The 10,922-nt window shown below is 40.8% G+C and overlaps 1 pseudogene; it reads left to right on the forward strand.

Moving 5' to 3' along the window:
- Positions 1–2,467: 2,467 nt before the first annotated feature.
- LOC130962897 (uncharacterized) lies at positions 2,468–8,400 on the forward strand (annotated as a pseudogene).
- The last annotated feature ends 2,522 nt before the right edge of the window (positions 8,401–10,922 follow it).

Raw genomic sequence — 10,922 nt, forward strand, 5'->3', positions numbered from 1 at the left:
AAGAAAGAAGATAACTCAACAATTATTTTCAAACCTGTTCGATTCCTTACCAAGCAACATGAAGAACATTATCACAAGATAATGAGTAAAAAGGCAGTAATCCCTGAGGTGAGATTCAAATTAGGAGAAGAAGAATACCCGGAGATCTAAGAGCAAATTCGAAGGAAAGGCTGGGAGATTTTAACTAATCCTGTGTTTACTGATGGATATCATATGATCTATGAATTTTATGCAAATCTGTGGATGAAAGATAAGAAAAATAAAGATGGAACAACATTCCATACTTTTCTCACTATGGTGAAGGGGAAGATCATCTATTTTCATTTGGATAGGGTGAGAGAGATATTTAAATTACCCTTGCAGAAGGATGGCCCTGAATCCTACAATAGAAGGGTGGTAGCCAACCCAAAGCTGGATCAAGTCCTACAGGACATATGCCTGCCTGGAACTCAATGGATTGAGGATGCAAAAGGAAAAGTGTCTGTGGCATTTATGCATCCGGTGGTAATACTGGAAAGCAAAGTGCTTAGGGTCACGGCCAAGACTCTAAAAGCTGTGTTCAAGAATAAAAAAGAACTGAACTAGGAGAGTCAATAATATCATCTGGATTCTAAGTACCTAAAGAGACCAGAAATTCTGAGTTTCAATGGATAGTGAAATGCCAAAACTATTCAGAAGCAAAACGCAACTAAGTCCCGCTTCATTTAGTTGAAACTGAGCTTCATTGGAAACTGATGACAGGGCATCTTGGCTAGTTTCACAAGCCATTTTTAGTTTGTTTTAGAGTAATTTCATGCATTTCTTAGGCAATAAGTAAGTATTTGGATGGGAAATTCATGCTTGTCTTGAGTCAATCAAACATTGTTAATTTTGTGTATTTTTATGAGATTTATGCCATAATTACTTGTGTGCTAAGAATGAGGCAAATTCTTGTGATTATAGCAAAGCTTTGATGTATTTGTTTGGTTGATGATAGGTGAAAAGGAAGTTAAGAAAAGGGAAGGCAAAGAGGCAACAAGATGGCCATGAAAGGAGGCAAAGGGAAACAACATTGGAGCCAAAGTTGGTGCTCCAACGTTGCTGGAAATGTTGCTCCTCACAACCTGAAGGGGTATACTTCAAACAAGAATAACTTGAGCTACAGAGCTCCAAATGAGGTGATTTCAATAGCATTGGAAAGTATGAATCCAGAGCTTTCCAAGCATGTATGGCACTACATGGTGGACACTAAAGTTGAGGGAGAAAACTGCCTCGGAAAGTGTGTAGACGAACATGGTGCCAACCTATAGTAAGGCCAGCTGACCTCTACACCTTCGATGGAGTATAACTCGAGCTTTGAAGCTCCAAACTATGCGCTCCCAATGGCATTGGAAAGTAGACATTCAGAGCTTTCCAAAATTATATAATAGTATGGGTTGGACAATGCATTTGAGCTCCAGAATCTAGCATTTTCGACCACGTTGGTGTGCCAACGTTGCCTCCAACGTTGCACACTGATGCCAACGACTCTGTCACCTTTAAAGGAGCATAACTTGCGTTGTAGATGACCAATTGAGGTGATTCCAGTTGGGTTAGAAAGCTGACATTCAGAACTTTCCAACCATATATAATAGTCTATAGTGGGCATGAAATTGACAACGTTGACAAGAGGACAAAGTAGTGTCCCAAGACTTGATGTGCAACAAGGGTGTCAACGTTACCCCCAACGTGGTAAAGAAATGAGCTTTCTGGAGATTCTGGAAAATTGAAGTGACACGCACACGAGCTCCACGTGTACGCGCGGTTGGAGATTTCTGACAATCCACGCGCACGTGCAGCTGGCGCGTACGCGTGGATAGGCAACGTTGGACCCCAAATGCTACCTCAAACTTGGAAGCCAACGTGCGCGATCTTAAATTTGAAATTCTGATTTTGAAAAAGCATAATGGCGCGCTCGCGTCTATGGTGTGTACGCGCATGTTTAACTTTTGAGCATCCGTGCGCACGCGTACATGACGCGCACGCGTGGATGTGCATTTTGACCCAAGCGTGCAGACGCGCACAGCACGCGTACGCATAGGTAGCAGAATGTTGGCCCTCCAATATTGAGTCAAACATCAATGATAGCAAACTAGAAACCATTTTTCAGAGGACGTTTGGCTCAACGTTTAACCAAAAATGTTTACTCCAACTTTAAAGACTAGAATGCACAATTATACTTGACGACGAATCGGTGCACTTGTCGGAAGGAAATTTGTTGAGAGGCAAATTTTAGCGAATCTAGTTTATGGTGCCATTTCCGGGGATTGGTTTTGTATTGACAATTATTAAATTGGAAGATAACTAGATTGAGCATGCTTCACCACAAAATTCTTTTTACAGTCCACAACACTCATTTTATCACCCACAAAGCTCATACCACTCTTAAAACTCAAACCATTCTCAACACCCCGATTCCAACCAACCAACACCAAGTGATGATGACGGAATGGCCAGGATGGAAGCTATGCTTGCAAACCTTGGCAAGGAATTTAAAGACATGAGAACTTTCTTGGAGGAAGTAAGGTCTAGTATACAGAACCGGGGGGTTGCCATTAAGAAGCTTGAGGCACAAGTTGGATATCTATCAAAGCAAATCACTACCCAAAATTTTCTCAGTGTTACCATGGCAAACCCAAGGGAGGAATCTGAAGAACAAGAAAAAGAGGCACCGATACCAAGTTAGATTCCTATGAAGAAGGATGAGGTTGTAAGATTATATAGACCCAAAGTTCCATACCCATAGAGACTACTAAGGGTGACAAAGGAACATGCAAACTCACTCCCAAAACGTTCAATGCAACATCATGTAGAAGAAAGGGAGGAAGTCAATCAAGGGAGTCCACACTACTCCAATAAAATAGAGAGTTGCATAAAGGGTGAGTTCATTGAACCACCCGTCCAAGAAGTCCTTGATGAAAAAGATGCTCCAACTATCCAACAATACCCAAGTCTCAAAATCAAAGATGTGAAGGCAGTACATACAAACAATCTAATTCCTGATCCAGCAAGCAAGTTCACTCAAAACAATCACAAAAGAAAGCTTGCTAGAAAGCGGCACTCACAACAAGGGACATCAACTGGCTCCTTTTTCCACTGGAGATCATTCCTCTTAACAAACTAGGAGAAGAGGAAGAAATTCATGACCAAAATTTCAAGCTAATGACAATAAAAGAGCACTTGTTGGGAGGCAACCCAACCAAAGGTAGTTCTCTTTCCCTAGTTAAAATCAATAAAAGAGCTAAGTAGATTCTCTGTATTGCAAGGAGCTAAGTTTGGTGTTCCACACCAAAATAATCCAAGGGTGAATGTGTAATTCTAAGTTTGGTGTTCCACCAAAGAATTCATTAAAGAACACATTGTAACCCTCAGCATGACTAGTCACTAGCTCTAACCAATTAGGGAAACTACTTAACAATAGTTTAATTTATAGTTCATAGTTTGTTTTTCAAGTTCATAGTTGTTTTCTTAATAAAAGCACATGAGGTTTTCTGTATGTATTCAATCTATTGTGTTAGGCAAGGAACTAAGTTTGGTGTTTACACACTAAATTAAGTTCAGAAATTCACAAGCATACATGCATGCTAACTATTTTTCAAGTGCTTGGGGAACAAGCAACTTCCAATCATTTTTACAGGAATTCAATCAATCTCTTGGAATGACTATACACCATCATCGAAGGAGACAAAGAAGGATGAAAAAGCTATGGAAGATGATGACAAGGAAGAAACAAGAAAACAACAAGAGGTTGTACTATACTTAACTGTCTTTGATTTGTAGTGCTTAAATTGGAAGTAAGATTTAATCCTGTTCTCATGAACATTCATATCCTGCTTGTTTCTCTTAACATTTCGGGGCTGCTAGTCTAAGTGCCTACTTCATTGTCATCCTGCTTGAATTGTATGTTGTGTCCTTGAGCTCAATAAATGAGTTTATGAGAATTTGCTGTGAAAGACAAGAGTGAAATCCAATGTGCAGAATAAAGTCCTAGTGTTGTGATGGTATTTGTTAGCTAAGTTGGTTCATCAATAAGGTAAAGGGCTAAGATATCTCTTGAATTATGAGCTTGAAGTGCATTCTATGAGACTTAAATGAATTAATAAAGATCCTATAAAGAGAAAAAGAGAATGAAAAAGAAAGAAAAGAGCAAATAAAGCTACGAACCAATAGTTTGGATCTTGAGGCATGTGTCTATGGTGTTTTTGTGCAAGGATCTGCTTGGATGCGTAAGTTCTTAGGAGTGCTTCATCACTTGACAACTTGGGTTAACTAACCTGGGATTGTCAACTAATAGTCCACTATCAAGAGCAACCTTGTCACAAAACATTTAGCAACCCAAAGAGGTGCTAGACACCAAGGTCTAAGGAATGAAAATAACAAACCATGTGCCTGTGGTGTGTACGTGCTGAGGAGAGACTTGTGTAATTAAGTCCTTAGGGGTGTTTCAACACCTAGCACCTTGAACCAACTGGTTCGGTTGTGTTGGTTGAAAGCCTATCCTAAAGAGTTGTCTCAACACAGAACACTTAGCTATAGAAAGCAATAAGCTCTAAATAAGAAAAGAAAACAAAAACAGAGAAGTTAAGGATCAAGAATAAGAGTATCATAGAAGGCAATAGAGTGAGAGTTCAAGAGCATATGAGAGCCTAGCAACCAGCATGAACATGAACCTAAGTTGCCATGCATGAAATTCTATGAACCAAGGACTTGGATTTTATGAATAAGGACTTGTATCTTTTGTATTTTCATGTTCTATCACCTGCTTGAGGACAAGCAAGATTTAAGTTTGGTGTTGTGATGCCAGGGCATCTTGGCTAGTTTCACAAGCCATTTTTATTTTGTTTTAGAGTAGTTTCATGCATTTCTTAGGCAATAAGTAAGTATTTGGATGGAAAATTCATGCTTGTATTGATTCAATCAAACATTGTTAATTTTGTGCATTTTCATGAGATTTATGCCATAATTACTTCTCTGCTAAGAATGAGGCCAATTCTGGTGACTATAGCAAAGCTTTGATGTATTCGTTTGGTTGATGACAGGTGGAAAGGAAGCTAAGAAAAGGGAAGGCAAAGTGGCAACAAGAAGGCCATGAAAGGAGGCAAAGGGAAGCAACGTTGGAGCCAAAGTTGGTGCTCCAACGTTGCTGGAAACCTTGCTCCTCACAGTCTGAAGGGGTATACTTCAAACAAGAATAACTTGAGCTACAGAGCTCCAAATGAGGTGATTCCAATAGCATTGGAAGGTATGAATCCAAAGCTTTGCAAGAATATATGGCATTACATGGTGGACACTAACTCCGCCTATGTTACACTTGCGGTACATAGCCGGTCCCAAATCCGGATAAAGGAGGAGGGTTGTGTTAGGTCTTCGGTAACCAACATAAAAATATAGTCGAACCCCCATGACATGAATCAAAGACATTATTGCGCTAAAGCTAGGTCGTTGCCCGGAAGCAACGCGCCGTATGGCTCGAGTACGGTGTCGAAGCAAGAGCCGCTGCATCGGTGCCCGGATGTAGTGTTAAATGAGCAAGGGTTCTCGCGTTTTCGTGAACGGACGAGGGTAAATAAGCTAGTTCACAAAGGAAAAGATAAAGGTCGAAGCGACAGAAGGTTGAGATTTGGGACATGGAACATAGGCACTCTAACAGGAAAGTCCATGGAGGTGGTGGACACCATGACAAAGAGGAAGATTAACATTATGTGCCTATAAGAAACGAAATGGGTTGGTGTAAAGGCTAGGGAGTTGGATACTTCTGGTTTCAAACTTTGGTATACAGGAAAGGTGAAGAATAGGAATGTGGTTGGAATAATTGTGGATAAGCAGTGGAAGAAGGACGTAGTGGATGTCAAGAGGGTGGGAGATCGGATCATCTCTATCAAACTTGTGGTGGAGGGAGGTGCTTTCCATGTGATTAGCGCCTATGCACCGCAAGTGGGTTCGGACGAACAACACAAGATAAGGTTTCGGGAGGATCTAGAGAGTTTGGTTCAAGGCATACCTTTGGGAGATAAGATTTTCTTAGGAGGAGATTTAAATGGCCATGTTGGGAGAGAAGTGACTGGATATGGGAGTATTCACGGAGGCCATGGTTTCGGGGTGATCAATGCCGAGGGTAAAACTATTTTGGACTTTTCCTCAACTTTTGATCTTCTCATCGCAAATACATGTTTTAAAAAGAGAGACGAACATCTTATAACCTATAAGAGTGGCATGATAAGCTCTCAAATCGACTTTTTCTTGTTGAGGAGAGTCGACCGGAAATTTTGCATTAACTGTAAAATTATCCCGGGAGAGAGTTTGACAACACAACATAGGGTGCTCGTCATGGATTTTCGCGTTGAGCAAAAGTTGAGGAAAAGACATCATACGAAGAACCCAAGGACGAGGTGGTGGCGGATGAAAGGTGAGGAACAAAGAAGCTTCCTAAGACGGGTAGGAGAAGAGGCAAAGTGGGATGGGAATGGAAGCGCGGAAGAGATGTGGAGGGAGATGGCAGAAGTTATTAGAAGAACAACAAAAGAAAGTTTTGGTGAATCTAAAGGAATAGGACCAAGAGACAAGGAGTCCTGGTGGTGGAATGCGAGTATACAAGAAAAGATAAAGATAAAAAGGGAATGCTTTAAAGAGTGGTCTTTATGCCGCAATGCAGATAACTGGGAAAAATATAAGGCGGCTAAGAAAGAGACAAAAGTGGCTGTAAGTGAAGCAAGGACAAGAGCATATGAGGGTCTCTACCAGTCTTTGGGCACGAAAGAAGGAGAAAAATGTATATATAGAATCGCAAAGAGTCGGGAAAGAAGAACGAGAGATTTGGATCAGGTTAAGTGCATAAAGGATAAGGATGGAGAGGTGTTGGCTCAAGAGGAGAAGATTAATGAAAGGTGGAAGAGCTACTTCTACGAGTTATTTAATGAGGGTCAGAAGACTCTTCCGAGCCTTGGTCGATTATGCACAAGGGAAGAAGATCAAAACTTTGACTACTATCGAAGGATTCGAGACTTCGAGGTAAAAGAGGCTCTAAAGCAGATGAAAAATGGCAGGGCAGTAGGACCTGATAATATCCCGATTGAGGTTTGGAAGGGTCTTGGAGGAAAAGGCATCAACTGGTTAACCAAGCTTTTTAATGAGATTTTAAGGTCAAAGAAGATGCCTGATGAGTGGAGAAAGAGCACCTTGGTACCTATCTACAAGAATAAGGGGGATATACAAAGTTGCGGAAACTATAGAGGGATTAAGCTTATGAGTCATACTATGAAGTTATGGGAAAGGGTGATAGAACGGAGGATGAGAAAAGAGACACAAGTAACAGAGAACCAATTTGGATTTATGCCAGGCAGATCTACCACTGAAGCGATATACCTATTAAGAAGGATGATGGAGAGGTATCGTAGTAATAAAAGGGATCTGCACATGGTGTTTATTGATTTGGAAAAAGCGTATGATAGGGTACCAAGGGAGGTCTTATGGAAGGTTTTAGAAAAGAGGAGAGTAAGGATCGCATATATTCGGGCAATTAAAGACATGTATGATGGGGCTACAACTAGTGTGAAGACTCAAGGTGGTGTGACAGAGGAATTCCCTATTGGTATAGGATTACACCAGGGATCATCCTTAAGTCCATACCTTTTCACATTAGTCTTGGAAGTACTCACAGAGCACATCCAAGAGCCTGTGCCATGTTGCATGCTTTTTGCCGATGATATCGTCCTTATGGGAGAGTCAAGGGAAGACCTAAATAAGAAGTTGGAGTTATGGAGAGAAGCTCTAGAAGTGTATGGTCTGCGCATAAGCCGTAACAAGACGGAATATATGGAATGTAAATTCAGTCTGAGAAGGGAAAACTCCAATATAGAGGTGAAGATTGGTGAAAACATCCTACGAAAAGTTAAAAGTTTTAAGTATCTTGGGTGCATCATACAGGATAATAGAGAGATTGAACAGGATGTAAATCATAGGATCCAAGCAGGTTGGTCAAAATGGCGGAGTGCATCTGGTTTTATATGCGACAAAAAAGTGCCTTTAAAACTTAAAGGTAAATTCTATCGCACCGCTATAAGACCGGCTATGCTGTATGGTACGGAGTGTTGGGCGGCTAAAGGGGAGCACGAACATAAGCTGAGTGTGGTAGAGATGAAGATGTTGAGATGGATGAGTGGTCATACGCGATTGGATAAAATAAGGAATGAAGATATAAGGGAGAGAGTTGGAGTAGCACCCATTGTGGAAAAGATGGTTGAATCGCGTCTCAGGTGGTTTGGACATGTGGGAAGAAGACCGATAGAACATCCAGTCAGGAGGGTGGATGAGATGGAAGATGGACAAAGAGCGAAAGGCAGAGGAAGACCTAAGAAGACCATCCGTGAAGTGGTCAAACGAGATCTACATGTAAACGGTCTCTCTGTAGACATGATACATGACAGAGCACAATGGCATCGTTTGATTCATGTAGCCGACCCCACATAGTGGGACAAGGCTTTGTTATTGTTGTTGTACATGGTGGACACTAAAATTGAGGGAGAAAACTGCCTCGGAAAGTGCATAGACGGACATGGTGCCAACCTGTAGTAAGGCCAGCTGACCTCTGCACCTTCGATGGAGTATATCTTGAGATGTGAAGCTCCAAACTATGTGCTCCCAACGGCATTGGAAAGTAGACATTTAGGGCTTTCCAACAATATATAATAGTATGGGGTGGACAATGCGTTTGAGCTCCAGAATCTGGCGTTTTCAACCACGTTGGTGTTCCAACGTTGCCTCCAACGTTGCACACCGATGCTAGCGACTCTGTCCTCTTCAAAGGAGCATAACTTGCGTTGTAGATGTTCAATTGAGGTGATTCTAGTTGGGTTAGAAATTTAACATTCAGAGCTTTCCAACGATACATAATAGTTTATAGTGGGCATGAAATTGGCAACGTTGACAAGAGGACAAAGTAGCGTCCCAAGACTTCATGTGCAACAAGGGTGTCAATGTTGGAGGTAACGTTGGACATCCAACGTTACCGCCAACGTCGTAAAGAAATGAGCTTTCTGGAGATTCTGAAAAATTACAGCAACACGCACGTGTGCTACACGCGTACGCGCGGTTGGAGATTTCTGACAATCCACAAGCACGCGCAGCTAGCACGTATGCGTGGATAGGCAACGTTGGACCCCAAACGCTACCTCAAACATGAAAGCCAACGTGCGCAATCTTGAATTTGAAATTCTGATTTTAAAAAAGCATAATGTCGCGCTCGCGTCTTTGGCGCGTACGCGCATGTTTAACTTTTGAGCATCTGCGCGCACGCGTACATGACGCGCGTGGATGTGCATTTTGACCCAAGTGCGTAGACACGCATAGCAGGCGTACGCGTGGGTAGCATAATGTTGGCCCTCCAACGTTGAGTCAAATGTCAATGACAGCAAACCAAAAACCATTTTATAGAGGACGTTTGGCTCAACGTTTAACCAAAAATGTTGACTCCAACTTTAAAGACCAGAATGCACAATTGGCACCTCTCTTCACCTAACTGCTTCAGCCACGGCCCACATCCAATTACGTGATCCAATTGAAGATGAGAAGAGGGTTATAAATAGAAGAATTGTTGAAGATTGAAGGAGCTTTCGGGAGGCAATGAGGGGGCTCTGGGAGTTCAGCACTCTGTTTATTTTTCTTTTGCATTTTTCCCTTTTATTTATGTACTTTATTTTTATTTTACTTTCTAGCTAGGCCTTAATTTTCCTGCACTCTTCTTCTCTGTAAATTGAATTGAGCTATGAACAACTAACCCCTTTCATTGGGTTAGGGAGCTCTATTGTAATTCAATGGATCAATAGTAGTTTTGATCTTCTTCTTCTTTCTTTTCTCTTGATTTTTGTTAGAAAGCTTTCGGTCTTAATGCATATGGATAGTTGTCTTGAGAGAGAAGCTATCCATAATTGGAATTCTTCGGATCCTTGAGAGAGTGATGAAGAATTCATGCTAGAATTGCTTTCTCACGTTGGATTAGATTGGGGGTTGGATGGATATAGTGACATGTAATCCTACCAATACTTTGATATATAATTTTGTGTGGTATAGTCAGTGGCCGAACTTCAACTCTTCCCGTGAGAAATTAAATCAAGACATTGGGCAATTGTTCATGCTTAGAGAGATTGGTTAGCCAAGACATTGGGATCCATTCATCTAAGATTGCCAAGCAGTGTCAATGCGCGCATTGATTGAGGAAGAGGCGAAAATGATTTGATCCGGAGAATTCAATATCTCCTGAAACCCAATGAATCCCTATATCTGATCTTACCCATTCTATTTACATTCTGCTTCTTTAATTTTCATGCTAATTCCTCATTCCAATTAAATTTCTTGCAATTTAATTTTTTGTCTTTTAATTTCATGCAATTTAATTTTTGTCATTTACTTTCTTGCAATTTAAGTTTCCCGCCAATTCTACTTTCTCCAATTCTCAACCAAATCTGATTTCACTCAACTAGAACAATTCACCAATTATAATTGCTCGATCTACCAATCCCTATGGGATTCGACCTCACTCTACAGTGAGTTTATACTTGACGACGAACCGGTGCACTTGCGATAAGGAAATTTGTTGAGAGGCAAATTTTAGCGAATCAGAAACTCTGAGATCTATTGTGTATTACTCTTCTTTTTACCCTATTTTGTTTTTTTTTTCTAGTTTCTTGGGGACAAGCAACAGTTTAAGTTTGGTGTTGTGATCAGCGGATATTTTATATTCTTTTTGGCATCGTTTGCATATAGTTTTTAGCATGTTTTGTTTAATTTCTATTAAGTTTTTATAAGTTTTAGTGTTAAATTCACATTTTTGGATTCTACTTTGAGTTTTTATGTTTTTATGCAACTTCAAGTATTTTCTGGCTGAAATTGAGGAGTTGGAGCAAAAGTCT

Source organism: Arachis stenosperma, chromosome 2 (assembly GCF_014773155.1).
Source record: "Arachis stenosperma cultivar V10309 chromosome 2, arast.V10309.gnm1.PFL2, whole genome shotgun sequence".
Classification (NCBI taxonomy): domain Eukaryota; kingdom Viridiplantae; phylum Streptophyta; class Magnoliopsida; order Fabales; family Fabaceae; genus Arachis; species Arachis stenosperma.